Source organism: Phyllobates terribilis, unplaced genomic scaffold (genome assembly GCF_046119375.1).
Source record: "Phyllobates terribilis strain yellow unplaced genomic scaffold, ASM4611937v1 Scaffold_4__5_contigs__length_816908805, whole genome shotgun sequence".
NCBI lineage: Eukaryota > Metazoa > Chordata > Amphibia > Anura > Dendrobatidae > Phyllobates > Phyllobates terribilis.
The window spans coordinates 715,056,527-715,076,438 of NW_027362764.1; the positions used below are offsets into that span (position 1 = coordinate 715,056,527).

Below are 19,912 nucleotides of genomic sequence, written 5' to 3' on the forward strand. Positions count from 1 at the left end.
GTTTTGTTTTTTTTTTGCAGATCGTGTGTTTGCAAACAAAAAAGGTACGTAGACAAAGGCACGGATCAAAATCACTCATACAAGTCTATGGGTCTATGAAAATCACAGACAGCACACAGATGCCACCCATGTACAATACGTGTGCTGGTCGTTTTTAAGGAGATACTTTGCAATTATTTTTTTTAACAAGCAAGAAAATTTCTAATTGCTAAAAACGAATCAAACACCGTTTCCACCACACGGATGGAAATTGGTCCTTTTTTTTTCACGTATGAGAAAAATAAAACAGACGTCTGAATGAGGCTTAATTTATAGAACGCAGAAGACATCTCTAAGGGTCTAGTGAACATGAAAAAATCTAGGAATGGAAAAAAAAAATTTGGAAAGACAGGATTTTGTTTAAATATGTCAAAAGGCACAATGTTCACTATCAGGCCAAAGTCTGCTGACCTTGCACAATGCTGCGCACGCTGAGTGTAAAGCTGGTTCTATTCTGGGTGCATGTCAGTGTGAATGGACAGCAGGCTTAGTCACGAGGCTTTTTTACTTCTTTACTTTCTTCACATGGGATAGAAAGGCGGATTTACTACAGTGACCTCGCTTAAGTCAAACTTGGTGTAAATGCCTCTGTTCTACTAAATCTAGTCTTTTTCTTTTGTTACTGCCCCTCTCCATTCCTGAGATACGGTCCTCTCTTCCCTGGATGGAAATCTAGTTTTTTGTCCAACTGGGCATGGCCCTCAAAAATACTTCCATAGGAGGAGATTAAGGACCACGCCTCCTCGGCTAAAAAGATAAGAACTACGCATGGGGAAGAAGGGGCCATATCTCAGGAACTGAGGGATGCAGGAACAAAAGAAGACAAAGCCTCATTCACATGGATGGATGGATCAAGAATAAGCACTAACGGGTCCTTATTGTGGGCCTGATAGCATGGTGCATATCACTTGTGGAGCCTCAAAGACGAAGCATGTCAATTGGTGGCACACAGAGTGATAGCATGGTCCTACAGAAAACTATGGGTGGTGTGTTACTTATCTGGGCAACCCGGATCAGTAATAATGTTATTCATACACATTAGGTAATTGTCTCCTATGTCTCCGGACTCCCCCATAAATAGGAACACTCATGTGTTCTCTATGAAAGGGCACTGTCAAAATCACGGCTTATGTCCCTGCCAAAGAAAAGGATCAAGCAATTGCATTCCAACCACCAGATCCTTATGTCCCTCAACCCCGTCATTTGTTAGGGGACAGTATGTAAGTTCCCCATGCACATTAGATGGTCCGAAAATCACAATACAGATCCTCCCATACTAAAAGTTTAAAGGGAATCTGTCACCCTCTGGGACTTATCAGACCTCTAATTTGGGCATACAGGTGATAGTAATATACATCTATACATACCTGCATGCCCCATATTAGAGGTTTGGTTGCTTTGAAATGTCTTTTTATTAAATCTGTTTTCTTATGCTTGCGAGCCAGGGGACGGGAAGACATCTCCGCCTACTTAGTGAATTTCAATGTTCCCCCCTCCCCTGTATGGCACAGGGCCCTGTGAAGTGCAGTCTCGCCTTCCAGATCCCGCGCATGCGCAAATCACCTATAATGCAAGGCGTGTTTTTTTTTTCTCCCGGCTATATTTTTTCCAGTAGTGATCTTGTGTGCAGGCACCGGCAAGTCACTGTGCCTTCCCAGCGCCTGCGAGTATGGTCTACCTTCTTCACACACAACACCCATAAGACAATGTCAGTCTGCGAATGATAGGATCATAGGTCCTTCTCTTTTCAGTAATTTCCACTATCCTTCCACCATGAGTTGGCCCCAATAGGTAACCCTATTCACTGGTTAGCTAAGTACTGCAGGCTACAAAATAGATAAAATATGGCAATGTATTATGTTACTGAGAGACCTTCAAGAGATGGAGGGGGAAGGTGTCAATAGCTTCTCCACTCATGTCCATCAGGATAGCAAGGTGTCAATTACTTGCCATAATGCCCAACACAGTATTGCAGGAGCAGATATTCCCATTGATGCAACCTAGGGAGCTACACAGGGGCCCGGGAGGTAAGGGGGTCACTTCCACCTCCAAGGCAGCAATCAGCTTCTGTCACAGGGATGTAAAGGGATGCGTTATTGAACTTCAAAGGGTCCATACACTGTTCTTCTACAGGGGCTGTCTTCTGTCCGTGTCCGCCCCTGCAGTAAATGCATCAATAGCTTATAACACTGATGACTGCTTTCACTGCAGTAATCGAAGGGTCTGGACATCCTGGTTGATATGTAAAAAAAGGGAAATCCCATTGTCCATTTCGGAATGATCTTCTATCTCACCACTAAGGGTAACTCCTTTGTCATGGACAGATCCATGCCACTATAGCAAATTATTTCCCATGTAAATAAGAATGTATCCACTGAAGACCAGGTTGTTTTCTTTGGTCTTATAGTCTTCCAAGTCTTGGCCAACGTTACTGTAATTCTTTTCAGGAATCTTTACAAGTGGTGAAAATGAAATATACGGGCAGCACGGTGGCTCAGTGGTTAGCACTGTAGCTTTGCAGCTCTGGGGTCCTAGGTTCAAATCCCACCAAGTACAACATCTGCAAGGAGTTTGTATGTTCTCCCCGTGTCTGCGTGGGTTTCCTCTGGGTTCTCCAGTTTCCTCTCACATTCCAAAGACATACTGATAGGGAATGTAGATTGTGAGCCCCAATGGGGACAGTGCCCATAATGTCTGTAAAGCGGTGTGGAATTAATGGTGCTATATAAGTGAGTAAAATAAATACTGTTAAAATTCTCATAATTATGCCAATTGTATTGTGACTTTACCATATTTTCTTTCAATCTGCTACCATCAAGTAAAGTTTATAATGTTTTCCTTCTGGAAGACGTCTTTTCTTAGACCACATTTCCATAAGTCGAAATGAAAACTCAAAAAATCCTCTTTCTATTTCACAACATTAGTAATAAACTTTGGATTAGATCGGATCTCCTGCCAATTGTGCTTGTTAAGGAAAAACAAAGCAATTACCCATCGTAGATGAACCCCCGAGACCGACAGCAAACTTCCTTCTGATCCTAATATCTCAATCTACTTGAGTAAGTTTCAATAGAATAAAAAGAACTCGCTGAACAATGAGGGGCTGTCTCGGCCGTGGCCTTTGAAGCGGAATTAATTATAGTTCATCTATTAATACAATGCACACAATCCCCCTTCCCATGGACTCTTGAAATATGTAGTAAAACGATATCTCTAAGCATATATTATGTGTCAACAGGAAGAAAAAACTATATTCTTTCTCTCTCTCTCTATCGACAAAAAAAGGTACAGTAAAGGCATCATGGCCTACCATGACTTTTCTAATAATGTTCTGTTGACCCAAAAGTTATGAAAAGACGCACACAACAATACGTATTTTTGCAATGAGCGTCTACAGGCGACAGTAGCAAACATTGGGATTCTACATTTAACATACACAAAAATCAATTTTACACAACTGTATAAATAGGACGAGTGCAATCCGATAAAAAACGGCAATTCAATGAAGCAGTGCAGATCTGCGTATTTTTTCTCAGCTGTATTCGATGTGAGCAAAAAATTGCAGCATGCAGTGATTTCCCCCCCCCCCCCGAAATTGGATGGGTGCGAGAAAAAAATTGGATGCCATACGGAACATCAACATAGCATCCGATTTTTTCAGATACATTACAATTTTGGATCATAGGAAACTGTAAACGGGCCTGTAAAAGATTAATAGCAGCTGAGTAAAAAAAAAGGATTGTATACGGACAGCACACGGATGACAAGCGAGAGAAAATCGTCCTACTCTCCTGGTTGAGAATGGGACCGATTTTTTTATACGCTTGTGTGACCCCAGCCTTACTCGACATATACGCCAGATATATTCCAAAGGCATAGTGTGAACACAGCTGGACATATAACACGAGAATTGCTTTTGACTGTAAAGTGAACAGTTGCAATAATAGGCATATAATGTAGGTCTAATAAACGACAGAAAATGAGGGTGCTGCAGTATGAAAAAGTGTGAATCCCTAATGGTGTTTTAGCCTGGTGCACCAACGCGCGTTTCTCCCAGATTCATCAGGGGATGGACACAGACATAGGGGTCAGAATACAGGCTTACATAAAACAGCAGTGAAACATTAACATTTTAATTCCTTGTTATATTCTGAATCTGTATTTTGTAAATAATTTAAGAAATACTGACTAGGTATGAACGGACGTGTGGAAGTTTGGGTTTGTCAGGTTTGGTAAAAACTTGAGTCCCAAGTTCGGTTCGGGTACCAGAACTTGACCCCAACTTGACTCTGGACCCGAACCCAATAGAAGTAAATGGGGACCCGAATTTTGGTGCTGTAAAATGGCTGTAAAATGGTCGTAGAAAGGTCGTACTAATGGCAGCCTTTCAACAAGCTTTATTAAGCTGTCGAACCCAAACAGTAACATGGACTTACAGAAAGAAGTCCATATTCGGCACCGGACACTAATCCGGTACGAGCCCCAAACTTTACCGTTTTGATTCACTCATCCCTAATACTGACACTTTACAGAAGTGCTTCTCAAAATGCGAGGCTGGTCGTTCCAGTAAGACACCCCCTAAGTATTGGTGATGTTCATACGGGGACTGAGTATTCACATAAGTGATTATAGGCTGTGCAATACTTTTTAGGTCTGCAGAAATCTCTGGTTTAGTGACATAGTTGACTCATTTTGTACTTATTTTTATGTTATACAGAGTTCAGGAAACAAAAATGCGGTCAGACCCCTAATAATTGATAAGTTATGCCCTAACTATGTGGATAAGGAATAACTTTATTTTATTAAATGGAATCTGTCATCAGGTTTTTGCCAACTCATCTGAGAGCAGCATGATGTAGGGGCCGAGACCCTCATTTCAGCTATGTGTCACTTACTGGGCTGCTTGCTGTGGTTTTGATAAAATCACTGTTTTATCTGTTGCAAATCTACCAGTTTTCTAAATACTGAGCTGTGTATAACCCTGCCTTCACCACTGATTGGCAACTTTCTGCCTATGCACAGTGTACACAAAAAGCTGCCAATGAGTAGTGTGGGAGTGGTTACACAGATGAATATGGAGGACTACATGGCAGCCAGTTTACTAGTCCTCTAGAGATAAAATCATTGTTTTATCAGCAGGAAATGATCAAAACTGCAGCAAGCAGCCCAGTAAGAGATACATTGCTGGAATCAGGGTATCTGCACCTACATCATGCTGTTTTCAGATTAGGTGGCAAAAACCTGGTGTCAGATTCCCTTTAATTGGGTTGTCCCGATTTGGCACTTGTGTCTGCAGACTTGTGAATCCTCACATTGAGCACAGAGCATGCTGTCAGGATTCTCCGGTTCTAGCTGCCAGACCGTGCAGTCACATTCAGACTAGACCTGCATCACTCAATTTACTTGAGGCCAGAGACGTCTAGTCGGAATGTGGCCGGAACTATGCAAATCTCATACTTACGGTCACATGACCACCAGCTTCCAATGCCAGCATCAGAGAATCCTGATAGTGTGCGTAACTAGTCACAGACTTTCGTGCCAAACTTGGAAAACCCCTTTAAGTTGTAATAGATTTCAAAAACTATATAACACTAATTTGTATGAGCTATTTTTTTTTCTGTGGCTAGGTGGACCTGCTGGTTCTTGTAGTGAATAAGGTCCCCTGTGGTGTTAAAGAGTAGCAGACTTGTGTTTGCTAATCTGCTGCTGGCTGTAACTTTAAGAAGGATCCCTGAGGAATTTCATCCCCTCCTGGAATTTAGCCGCAAAACTTTTAGTGCCAACAGGACTGTCGCTTCCATGACATGACTTGCAAAGAGCACGCTGCCTTCCTAGAGCCGTGTACATTTATAGCCGGGCTATCGATATCCTTAGTAGCTGAGAACATTTGTTATTCTATGAGACCACGAATGTCATGTAAACACTTCATTGACAGAACGGTCTGGAATTCCCTCCGTCCCTGTGCACACTTTAAGTCTCGTGTCAGCATTAAACATGTTTTATTATTTTACTACTTTTGCTATTTTTATCCTTATCTGTTCAACTGAGAACTCAGGAAATTAGGGGGACCCGGGCAATCACACCCCACCAATGTTTGCTCTTAAAGAAAAATTCCACTATATATGAGTGGATGAGGCTACAAGAGGGTCATTAGGGGCTGGTCAAATGGCATAGAGAGCATCCTCACTGTCAGCCCCCTAGAGAATTTTTAAAGGGTTTGTTCAAGTGCCAGAAAGAGGTTAAAATTAGGAAAATCCCACCCATGCCCTTTGCTTCTGTTTAATACCTTTCCCCGTTGAATCAGTGGGATGAAACATGTAAATTAGGCAATAACTAAGGTTTAAAGGGGCATAGAATAGGCCATCAATGTTTAAAGGGGTTGTCGAGTTTTAAAGGGGAATAGAATGTTTAAAGGGGTTGTCGAGTTTTAAAGGGGTATAGAATAGGCCATCGATGTTCAAGGGGGTTGTCAAGTTTTAAAGGGGCATAGAATAGGCCATCAATGTTTAAAGGGGTTAAGTGCCAATAAGTTGTCACATATCCACGGGTTAAGTGATAATTTTTTTTTCGGTGTCCTACTGCTGCAATTCCAATTTGCAGACCAGGGTACTTTTATCTTGCTAGAATACAGCCGCCATGTGCATGCTCGGCTGCCACTCCATTCACTCTCTATGGGATTTCTAAAAAAAGCCAGCAGCGACATGGGAAATTAATGAAGTAGTGGTCAAGCATGTGCAATGTCACTCCAATCCAACGGGATAAAAGTGCCCCATTCTGCCAATCAGTGGCGGCCCCCCTACGATGAATGTGATATCAGCTTCCTGCTGGATAGGTGCTAACTTATTTCCACCAGACAACCCTGTTGTTTCCAAAAATTTTCACCCATAGTCATGCATTTTTCATGCCCCATAACTCCCATTCTCTACCTGTATTTTGTTCCTCCATGCCTCATTTCCCACTAACATGAAACACATGGGGACATGATACCTTCTTGAATCACTGTATTCGGCCATTATCAGTGGAGCCCAGAAGATTTGCCGACCCTTCTACAGGTCTTCCGTTTTTCCGCATGCTCTGGGAAAGTCATCAAACATGGAGTAAATTTGCATAGTATGGTAATATTGTGGTATATTACCATAAAATACGATTTTGCAAAAAATTAGCAGCAGGAATTTTGTATGATTGATATCAATGTTTTCTAAGAATTTGGCTCACGTGATGGCCCACCAGTAGCATCTGGCTCACTCACTGAAGTCCAACCAAAACAGGGTTAGTGAGGTCTGCCAGAGCACAACCCTATCTATGTTGGCAGTAATGAGGGTCACTTGCTACCCGGAGTTATTTTGCTGAACCCTCGATCATTACTGATACCATAACCTCTGGACTTAAAAATGGTGGCACGTAACTCAGTATAATGACATTACTCCAACTGCAAAAAGTTTGTAGAGTCAACGCAACTCACTAAGGTTTCAGAAAAACATCCAACTCATCATCAGCCCTGGGACCCTTCATTGCATGCGTGACTTTGTGACTATTTCTTTAAAAATAGATTGAAAACTTCATCCAATTAGCTCCAGCTCTCGCCTATGCCCTTTTTAAGCAGAATCCTCTGTGTAATGCAAGGAATCCTGTGGGGTTTTTTCAGCGTGTGTAATGAGGTCATCCATCAAGCTTACATTATCAGCTCAGCTATTCCGATCTAATTTGTTATTTACCCCTCTAATTCCCACCGCTTCTGGTTTTCTGCTTTCGTTATGCCATAGACGAACAGATGGTAAAATTACAAAACGTTTCATAAGAATTCCCCCCGTCTGCGGCGTAGAAACGGGCTCTTATAAAAAGTTTGCAAAAAGTAAGATGTGTAATTTTGGAGGAAATCAATGTTTTTCTATCCTCATCTACGGGAAGATTTGCCTCGGACTATTGCACCTGGCACTTTGAGAGTCACCAGTCTGACATGAACAGCAGTGGTGACCATCTTTTTTAAATTATTGATTTGTTTTGTTTTTTTTCAAAACTATCGATAATGTTATATAAAACATGCTACATACAGTGTCTTTTGCATCGTGGTTTTTAGAGCAATTTTCGGCTTTTTTATGAGTTTTCTTTCCTCCTGAAGATGAATGTGACGCGCCCCCTGGGCCGTGGGGTACCCGGAGCCGGGCCTGTAGACGCTGGACGTTGTAGTCACCGTGGCGGCGACCCGGTCCGTGACCCAGGGCGGTCAAACCAAGGGTAGTCTATGTGTAAAGGTGTTTAATGTCCGACTACGCCACCTGTGGAATGCGGTCAATAGGAACCGCCGCTGCGGAACAGTCCTCTGAAGCTGGTGGTATAGCAGCTAAGGTAGTGTAACTCCCCACAGGAAGAGTGTAGCTCCAGGGCAGCGTGTATAGATGATGGTGGTTATGGTGCAGGTAGTCAGTAATAACACGGAGTCAGATAGTGCAGTCCCAGGGTCTTTACTCACGATTATAGCAGTTCCAGTTACAGGCGCCAGTGCAAGGCCCACGGCGTCCTGTGTTCACGCAGTGAGGGGTACAGCCGACCCTCAGGTAACTCCGGAGCATTTTACAGGACCCCCTTCTGTGTGTCCTCTCTCTGGCCTGCTCCCTGCACCTCACACCCAGCGGCACTTCTATCCGGTATCCTCGGGCCTTGGCGGGCGACGTGTGTTCCGTCCCCTGGGTCCTATGCGGCTACCTTCTTAGTGTACTAGTGTGGACTTGTGGCCTGCGGTACTTTAAGTGCTGCAGCCTCCGGTTTCCTAGTTGGGCCTTGTAGCTCCGTGCTAGTTGAGAGACCGGTTCCCTTTTTTCTGGCCTGACCCCCCTACTTTCTAGTAGCGGCGGACGTACGGGTGGCTTGCTGCACGGCCCGTACCCCTGGGGTCTCTTCTGTTCCTGGAGCCTTCCTGCTCCCACTCCTCTCAGGCTCAGGCCTCCTGACAAGGCCCGCCTGTGGAGCAGAGCTCATACAGAGCCCCTGCTCCTGTCACCTTCCTCCTCTGACTGTCTGAACCCTGATCTAAGATGGCTCCCATACTTATACTCCTACTCCAGTGCTCCCAGGATCTACGTCCTCCACCCATCCACTACATAGTTCCCCCTCTCTAAGTGGTTCCTCCCCACTCCAGCCAAGGACCAGGGACTGTGCTCTCGTGTAGGAGCAATCTCGCCCTGTCCCCCGGAAATGTGGTGTAGTAGATGTAGTGTTAGGGTCCTGAGCCATACTCCTTCCTTACCTGAGAGTGAGGTACCACATCTCTGGATGAGATGCAATAACTCTGTGGCGACCGAACCCTCAGGGGCGCCACAAATGCGAGATGTGTTGCACAGTAAGGGCTCATGCAGATTTCCGTGGATCTCAGTCCGATTTCGGGCCACAATGCACAGACCGAGCGTGACGGCTTCATATATTTCTATGGGGCTGTCACGTTCAGGTCAGAAGACCCACAGCCGGTCTGTGCATTAGCAGGCCGTTCTTGGACCAGTATGCACGGATGTCTGCATGAGCCCTTAGTAGCATGTTGCACCCCCTTTCATAGTCTATCACTTTTTTTCATACATGTATCTTATAGGGTTATTCCACAAATAGTAAGTCATCCCCTATCCATAGTGCACTTCTTAAAGGGGTTGTCTGGTGCAAACCGATAAGTCTGCAGTCACTCTGTGTGACTGCAGACTTATGAGTCCCCCCAGCGCAGGCATTGTGCACTGCGGGGATTCGCCGGTTTCAGACCTGGGACCGGAGTGTATGTATGCGTTATACATACTTCCGGCCAATGGGTGCGGCCTCGCTCTCCATACACTTGTCCAGTGATGCGGATGGCCAGTGGGCGTGGCTGAGTGTAACAAGTGTATGGAGAGCAAAGCCGCGACCACTGGCCAGGAGTATGTATAACTCATACATACCCTCCAGTCCCGCCCAGAAACCGGCGAATCCCCGCAGTGCACAGTGCGTGCATGGGGGGATTTATAAGTCTGCAGTCACACAGAGTGACTGCAGACTTATTGGTTTGGACCGGACAGCCCCTTTAAACCATGAGCTTAATATTGGCTAGGTTGGATATAGTTGTAACAAAAGCTCAGCTGTGAGAAGCAATAGGTTTGCTTACGCTTGCAGGCTAAGAATGTAAACCAGCATCCTCCCATTCAATGGCAGCAAGAAGGGGTGTTGGAAATAGTGATATATTGAAACACTAAATATATGTAAAAAACAGAAACCTCTAATTTGTTGCATAAGAAAGATTGAATAACTGCAACATTTTTAACTACAAAATCTAAACAGATATTTAGTCTAGAGGGACCACGTACAGAAACCACAGAGCAAATGTCACGTTGAGCTAAGTGACATTGTATAAATGCAGAACAGATATGTTTATAAGGACACATCACCTCGGGAACTTCAGCAGGGAACGTGCTGTACACAAAGCATTGTTAATAAAATAGGTGTAAAATTACATATTTAATAACCATCAATAGTTACATAGTTACATAGTTTATAAGGCCGAAAAAAGACAAGTGTCCATCCAGTTCAGCCTATTTCTTGTGCACTGCAGCTATTCCGCAGCGTTGATCCAGGGGAAGGCAACAAAAAACCATGCGGTATAGGCCAATTTACATCACTGAGGAAAAATTCACTTCCCGACACCAATCTGGCAGTCAGATTAAATCCCTGGATTAATTAACTAAGCATAAGATGTAATTTTATTGTTCTCAAGAAAGGCGTCCAGGCCTCTCTTGAACTCATTAAGTGAGTTGGACATCACCACTTCCTCTCCCAGAGAGTTCCAGAGTCTCACGGCTCTGACCGTAAAGAATCCCCTTCTATGCTGGTGCAGGAACCTCCTTTCCTCCAGACGCATAGTGTGCCCCCTCGTCTTTGTCACCATCCTTGGTATAAACAGGTCATGGGAGAGATCTCTGTACTGCCCCCTGATGTATTTATACATGTTTATGAGGTCTCCCCTAAGCCTTCTCTTTTCCAATGTAAATAGGCCTAATTTTGACAACCTCTCTGGGTATTCTAGTCCCTCCATTCCCTTGATTACCTTAGTCGCCCTCCTTTGTACCTTCTCTAGCTCCAATATGTCTTTCCTGAGCACCGGAGCCCAGAACTGTGCACAATATTCTAAGTGCGGCCTTACCAGCGCTTTATACAGAGGAAGAACAATGTTCTCATCATATGCCCCTATTCCTCTTCTGATGCATGCCATGACTCTATTTGCCTTCGCAGCTGCTGCCTGACACTGGGCACTCCAATTTAATTTGCTGTTAACCAAGACGCCCAGGTCCTTCTCCATGTCAGATTTCCCCAACGGTTTCCCATTTAATATGTATGGGTGACTGCTGTTTTTCTTTCCCATGTGCATGACCTTACATTTATCGGCATTAAACCCCATTTGCCATTTTTTGGCCCAACTCCCCAATTTATCTAAATCCTCCTGTAGCTGTGCCCTATCCTCATCTGTATTAACTACTTTACAAAGTTTAGTATCATCTGCAAATATTGCTATTTTACTATGCAACCCTTCCACTAGATCATTAATAAATATATTAAATAATATAGGGCCCAAGACAGACCCTTGAGGCACCCCGCTAGTAACCCTGACACACCCTGAGCTTACTCCATTGATAACCACCCTCTGCTTTCTATCACTCAGCCAGCTATTTACCCACTTGCACACATTATCCCCCAGACCAAGCATTCTCATTTTATATACCAACCTTTTGTGTGGCACGGTATCAAACGCTTTGGAGAAGTCAAGGTATACAACATCCACTGACTCTCCCCTGTCCAGCTGTGAGCTCACCTCCTCGTAGAAGGCCATCAGGTTTGCTTGGCAGGAGCGATCCCTCATGAATCCATGTTGATATTGAGTTAGACAGTTATTATCATTAAGATATTCTACAATAGCATCTCTAAGAAATCCTTCAAACAATTTACCCACAACAGACGTTAAGCTGACTGGTCTATAGTTCCCAGGGTCACTTTTAGACCCCTTTTTGAATATTGGTACCACATTTGCTTGGCGCCAGTCTAGTGGGACAGTCCCTGTCCATAAAGAGTGCTTGAATATAAGATACCGCGGCCTGTCTATCACATTACATATTTACTTTCATTAGATGAGCGAAAGTTACAGCCATAGAAGCTAAATATTGATTGCTGGCTATTGTTCACATGTAACGCTGCGTCCATTCAATCACAAGAACTACCAAATATATAATGTTACAACCACTAAGGCTATGCTCACACATTGAGTTTTTGCAGCAGGTTTTTTTTTTTCCAGCTTTTTTTTAATGCAAATTGAAAGCTTCTTTTTACAGTATCAGTAAAAGCTAGATTTTAGAAATCTCAAGCACACTACCTCCAGGGTAGGATACGTTCTTCATAGAGGCCCCATTTACTAAACTATTCCCCAACAAGTTTTCTAAACCAGACAAACCCTTTTAGGATTGAAGAAACTCTTAAGCATGTATTTACACTGGCCGATAATCGGGAAGGAGTCTATAGAGGCAGCAGATCACACGACAAACATGCAAAATTCTCATTTCATAGGTGAAATAATTTTTAAGCTTGCTTAAAAATTATCATTCTCGGCAGCACATTGTCCTGTGAAAACATGAGAGGTTCTAACAAGAACTATGATATTCTATGCCTACAGAACAATCGTTAATATGATCGTTCTGTACGCATACAATATCATGGTTCTCGTTAGCACATCTCATGTTTTCACTGGACGATGTGCTGCCGAGAACAATGATTTTTAAGCATGGAAGTTTGGTCAGCAGGCTATTAAATGGTCACAGATCGGTTTACAGATAGCTAATTGGTAGTTTTTTAATGACTGCAGGTCAGCCAGTGTAAATGAACTGTAAGTGACCCTAAGTGATAACCCCGATGAGTGCCATAGTGACTGCCACCTAGCTTCATGCAAGAAAACCACAGGTTTGACGCGATCTCTCTATATGTGATAAAAATAGGCGACTTCCAGATGTTCAAGATATAATGAAGTTTTTTCTCTCAGTTTACACCATTATTCTTTGAATATCTGGGTGTCATCTATTTCCAGTAGATAAAATGGAATTGCACTAAACCAATAATTTTTGCCAGTGACTACTTGAATATTCCAGGACCAATACAAGGACTCAAACCGAGGTAGCTGCACTCTGATTAATCATATCATATGCACATATGTTTGCACCACACAAGGAAAAAAAATGATCATTGTGGTTTGTCCTGATGAAGAGGTATGATTACCTCAAAACGCGCTGACAAATAAAACCGCATCCATAAAGCATCTGGTTTCCTATTGCATATTGGATCCTCGGCAGCGCGGGTTTACATCCACTTTCATCTCCAAATATGTAAGAAAAAAATGAGCAGATTTCCATCTGCATTTGCTAAACCCACTATACTGTCCATACATACTGCCCTATAGGGCACACTGCCTTTTGTTTATTTGTTCCAGTATTTTATACATGAAAAAAATCTACATGACTAATACATCCAAGTGACTTTGCTCTTTAAAAATCAAAATAGATTTTTAACAGAGAAAAAAAATATTTTATTAAATTAAAAGATTTTAAATTATTTTTGACATATATAGTATAACCTGAAACATTAGTAAGAGTGCAGCTAAAGTGCGGAGCTATGTGGTCCCGGAGATTTCACAACCCGAGATTAGATAGATGGATAGATAGATAGATAGATAATAAAGAGATAGATAGATAGATAGATAGATAGATAATAAAGAGATAGATAGATACCGTAGATAGATAATAAAGAGATAGATAGATAGATAATAAAGAGATAGATAGATACCGTAGATAGATAGATAATAAAGAGATAGATAGATAGATAGATAATAAAGAGATAGATAGATACCGTAGATAGATACCGTAGATAGATAGATAATAAAGAGATAGATAGATAGATAGATAGATAGATAGATACCGTAGACATATGGATAGATAGATAGATAGATAGATAGATAGATAGATAGATAGATAGATAGATAGATATGGGATAGATAGATAGATAGATAGATATATAGATATGGGATAGATAGATAGATAGATAGATAGATAGATAGATAGATAGATAGATAGATAGATAGATAGATAGATATGGGATAGATAGATAGATAGATAGATAGAGATATGGGATAGATAGATAGATAGATAGATAGATAGATAGATAGATAGATAGATACCGTAGACATATGGATAGATAGATATCAGCTGTGGATACAACCTTGTGTATTTCGATTGCAAATCCTGCCGTAAAACAATCAATACTATCCACTTCGATGCAGAACATCACAAAAAGGAAAATCGATGAGCGGATCAATCTTTCAGACTATATAAGAAGGGATTGTAACCTGGTCACTTTGATGCTATGCTGGTAACATGGATGAAGAACACTAAACCCTTTAAAATCTAGATAAGATGAAAGAGCCGGAAAAAAGTAAAAAAACAACAGCAAAGAAATCTTGATTTTGGAAAAGTCAGGTAACAACCAATAAAGATGTCATCAATGCTCCCACAGGAGAAATGACCCCACTTCCACACTTCTTAATGACTAATTTGTAAATGTCTGTGCTGCAGAGGCTCATCCACACCCCAAATCCTTCATTTCATAAACTCTTATTCATATCTATCATACACATCAATTCCACATGGAGTCAACTAACTACTAACAGCAGAACTCACAGGAGATGCCGAAGTAGCTGGGTGACAATGTGGGGACATTACTAGAGGACATATGGATCCTCATTCTGATTTTTTGGAAATAGAGGTTTCAAATACATCTGAATAGAAAATTTGGATCTTACTTCAATGTTTATTTGATTTTAGAGGTAAATGCAATAGAAAGATAGAAGGAGATAGATAGATAGGTAGATAGATAGGTAGATAGATAGATAGATAGATAGATAGATAGATAGATAGAGGGATAGATAGATATGGGATAGATAGACAGATGGATAGACAGATAGATAAATAGATAGACAGACAGTCAGACAGATAGATAGATAGATAGATGGATAGATAGATAGATAAATAGATAGACAAGTGATAGCTAACAGATAGATATGCATATTGATGTGTTTTTTAGGGGTTTCCCATTTTACACATTTCTGGCATTCAGTGTCTTGCCAATATTTGGATTACAGGACCCTTATTCTTCTGACAGGATGGGTCCTCCTGTCCCACATTTATGGTATATGACATGCGTAAGATCCCATTCCGATAACTTTTATAGGATTCTTTCCTACATCTATATGAGCCCTACAGTCCTATATTTCTTCGCCTTCAGTCTAATTCTCTGTCCCCCACATCCATTGTGCTGTAATTCTACTTGTATGGGGTCCTGACACAGCGGCGCCCAGTATGGGACCTACAGGACTGAGTTTGTCAGATGTAGCAGAGGTGTTTGCCATATACTCGTGTATTACTGCGGATTAAAGCGATGCTTCATTATCTTCACTCAGAGTGTTATCATGATGCTGAAAATGACCCATCTATATTTATCTACCTCTGACATAGGCCGGGATTAGGATACTTAGCATAGATAAATCCTATTCTCCCAGGCGCAAATCAAATCCATGCTGAAAAAGGGAGTTACTGCATCTCCTGAGCAAATATTAGACTGTAATATAATGTACATAAGGCCGTCCTGGCTGCGGTGGTGCTGAGCCTTGCCAGCTGGCACAGTCCTATCTACAGTCATAAGTAAAGTTCCTGTGGTTAACATTTAGCTATATGTTTATTTTTCTGGCTCTATGTGACAAACAACAGCTGAAAGGCCACAGAAAAGCCCCAGCAATCAGGGCAGCAGCACAGCCTCTGCTCCAACATTGCATCTATCACATACCACCCACTTCATAGGTTGCAAATACTTGCACTTTATTTTCATTTTGTGCAGAAAATCTAAGCTGCCAACACAGGAAATAGCGACTTACAACCTCATCTACTACCCAGTGCTCTGTAGATGCCATCTAATATTATATAGCCTGAGTGTATTGGCATATAAGTGCACTATAGTCCTGTAGGCTGCATGTATATAATTACATGCAATTTATTGACATAAAAGTACATTGTACTTTATACAAGCGCATGCAAGGCACTGCTATGTAAAGGCTATAAACATATTATTTGGGGGTGCAAAATATCAGCAAAAAATAGTATCATATGACTTATGCACTTTATAGTATAATCTAGGAGCCATTCAGTGCTATATGCATATAATATATAGAGGAAAATGCTATATGGATGTAACATAGAACTACATACAATATCATATATATATACATATATATATATAATATATAGAGTAACAATGCTGTATGGATGTAACGTAGAACTACAAGCAATATCATATATATATAATATATAGAGTAATAATTTTATATGGATGCAATGTAGAACTACATGCAATAACATATATATATATATACTGTATATAAGAAAATACTAAAAGGATGCAACGAAAAACTATATGCAATATTATATTCATATAATATATAGAGTAAAAATGCTATATGGATGCAACATAGAACTACATACAACATCATGTATATATCATATATAGAGTACATGCTATACAGATGCAATGTAGATCTACATGCAATATCATATAATGTATAGAGTAATAATGCTGTATGGATGCAACATAGAACTATATGCAATGTACAAAAATAAAAGTACAATGCACTCTGTATTGGTGCATGCAAGTCACTGCAATGTAAAGGCAATACACATATTATTTGGGTTTGTTTTGGTGCAAAATATCAGTAAAAAAATAGTATGATATGGATAGTGCCCTATATAGTATAATGTAGGAGCCATTCAGTGCTATATGCATATAATATATAGAGGGAAAATGCTAAAAGGATGCAATGTAGAACTGCATACAATATCATATATATGATATATACAGTAATAATACTATACGGATGCAACACAGAACTATATACAATATCATATATATAATATATACAGTAATAATGCTATATGGATGCAATGTAGAACTGCAGACAATATCATATATATAATATATACAGTAATAATGCTATATGGATGCAATGTAGAACTGCAGACAATATCATATATATATACAGTAATAATGCTATGCGGATGCAACACAGAATTACATACAATATCATATATATAATATATATACAGTAATAATGCTATATGGATGCAATGTAGAACTACATGCAATATCATGACATAATAGACACTAAAGTGTCACTTTATATTAGTGCAATGTCCTATAAATGCAATATTCATGCAATATTATAAATATATATATTATATATATAATTATATATAATATATATAATATAAATGCAATATTCATCTTATTTTGATGCAGACTAGTAATGTATCAATGTATCAGCACAAAACAGGGTTACATGGATAATGCTCAATAGGGTGTGATGTTGGAGCCATTCGGTGCTATATGTATAGAGACAAGAGTAGTTTAGTGTAGAACTACATGCAACAACATGTACATATAATAGAGTAAAATGCTATATGGATGCATTCTACTTCTATAGACCTGATGTAAGTGAAATGCAAGCTACTATGTAGGATCTAGGGAGGACAGAGGCAGCACTGGTAGCAGTGGGTGCAACATTGTGCAGCATGTGGGATATATCTTGCTACATTGAACTATGTAACTATATGGAAGTAACAGATCCCAGGGCTGCATAGATACAGGGGAGCAGATGAGTGGAGAATTTGTATCCAGATTAGTATAATTAACTATATTAAGAGCCATCTACAAGTTTCCTTCCTGAGGCTGAGACTACAGCATGCACTGTAAATAGCCCTGTGCAGGAGCTCAGCACTGTACTCACTTCCTTTTGCCTTGTGTTGCAATCTGACAATCTACAGAAAGTGCACAGTGGATCTCATGTGCTGAAAGTTGTGCTGGCTCTGTACAATGGTGCAAAGAGGAATATGAGTGGGAGGAATGCCAACAGGCTTCTTACCAGATGCAATGGTGATCAGATATTTAATAGTCCATTCTCCTGCAGACAATGAGAAGCTGAGCAGAAGCAGCAGCAGCAGCAGACAGATCCTCCTGCTCCACCATGCAGCACATTCACAAGCCTCTGGGCTGTGTGGCTTAATGCTCAGGCTCTGCCTCCAGTTGACGTCAAATTCACTGTCATATAAGCCAAGAGAGCACTGGTTGTCTTAGCAACTCCAGGGCTGCTCTGAAATGATTTCAATAGGGTTATCCTTCAGATGGTGTGCACATTGCAGTCTTTACAGAACCTCCATAGCAGATCATGGGCTGCTGCTTCCTCACAACTTCTTCTGCACTTTCCAAGAATGTAAATATTATTTGTTGCTTTGTAAAAGTATTTTTTTTATTTTTTAGAAAATACTATGTTGCCAATTATCAGTTCTGTGGGAATGGAGGAAAAGGGGCTGCAAAGAGGTTAATCTGCATGACAGGCAGGGGAGGGGGGTTGTATTGTGTCCAGTGTGTGGGATAACAATGGGGGTCTCTGCTAGGCAACTGGTCAAGCACCGTTGGAAAAAAAAACATCCAAAGAACTGGGAGATGTAGAGGAATGTGCAGCCTCTGTAGGATAGAAGGACGGATATCATCGGATTTTTATAGTGCTGATGCCATGTACACAAATATGTTTTATTAATCTTTCCTCAAATTTTAGGTTCTTCTATAAAAGAGAAGCAGCAGGATTAGTCACAATGTTAACATGCAGAAACTTTCTACTATTTTGTCCGTTTTATTTTGCACACATAATGTTGATATGTTTTGTATTGCACTCGTTACATTGTGATGCTTTATTACATTTACAGTGCCTTGAAAAAGTATTCATACCACATTCCACATTTTTTCCTATTACAGCCACAAGCTTTTTTTATTTGGATTTTATGTACTATATAACACAAAGTAGCGAGTATTTGTGAAGTGTAAAGGAAATGATACAGGGTTTTCTAAATATTTAAGAAATTTAAATCTGAGAATTGTGACGTGCATTTGTATTCAGCCCCCCTGACTCCACATTTTGCTGCAATTGCTGCTGCCAGTCTTTTGGGGTCTGTCTCTACCAGCTTTGCACACCTAGAGGTGACATTTTTGTCCATTCTTCTTTGCACATTCACTCTCCCTCAGTGAGATTGGATGGAGGTGTCTGTGAACAGCAACTTTCAAGTCTTCCTACAGATTGTCAATGGGATTTAGGTCTGGACTGTGACTAGGCCGTTCACACACATGAATATGCTTTGATCTAAACTTTCTATTGCAGCTCTAGCAGGATGTTTAAGGCCGTTGTCCTGCTGGAAGGTGAACCTACTCCCCAATCTCAAGTCTTTTGCAGGATTGCCCTGTATTTATCTTCATCCAACTTCCCATCAACTCTGACCAGCTTCCCCGTCACTGCTGAAGAAACACCTCCCCACCGCATGATGCTGCCACCACCATGTTTGACGGTGGGGATGATGTTTTCAGGGTGATGTTCAGTGCTAGTTTTCTACCACACATAGTGTTTTGCATTTAGCCCAAAAATTTCCACTTTGGTGTCATCTGACCGGAGCACCTTCTTCCACATGCCATGAAGGAGACACAGCTAGAATGTGGAAGAGGGTGCTCTGCAGTGACTGTTTTGGAGAGTCAGGGACTGTGCTGCCAGTGCTTTATTATGGGAAGGATGTAGAAAAGTGGTGGTTGAAGGTTGAAGTTTGAAAGGTAGAGAGGGATTCCCCTTTGATGCTCAGTGGGTTAGAGGGAAAAGTATTGTTTCATTGAAATAAGTGAGGCCTGAGAGCGAAAAACCAATAGGAACTTTCCAGAGACCCAAATTGTAGCCAACTGTAACCTGCAAACG

At 41.1% G+C, this 19,912-nt stretch overlaps 1 protein-coding gene across 1 annotated transcript in view; it reads right to left on the reverse strand.

The window, feature by feature from the left end:
* The window catches only part of NCALD (neurocalcin delta), a 134,838-nt gene extending 116,630 nt beyond the window's left edge, over nt 1-18,208 (reverse strand). The window contains exon 1 of the mRNA XM_073679681.1: nt 18,044-18,208. The gene's annotated coding sequence lies outside the window, so the exon portion shown is untranslated. The remainder of the gene's footprint in view (nt 1-18,043) is intronic.
* Between the last annotated feature and the right edge of the window lie 1,704 nt (nt 18,209-19,912).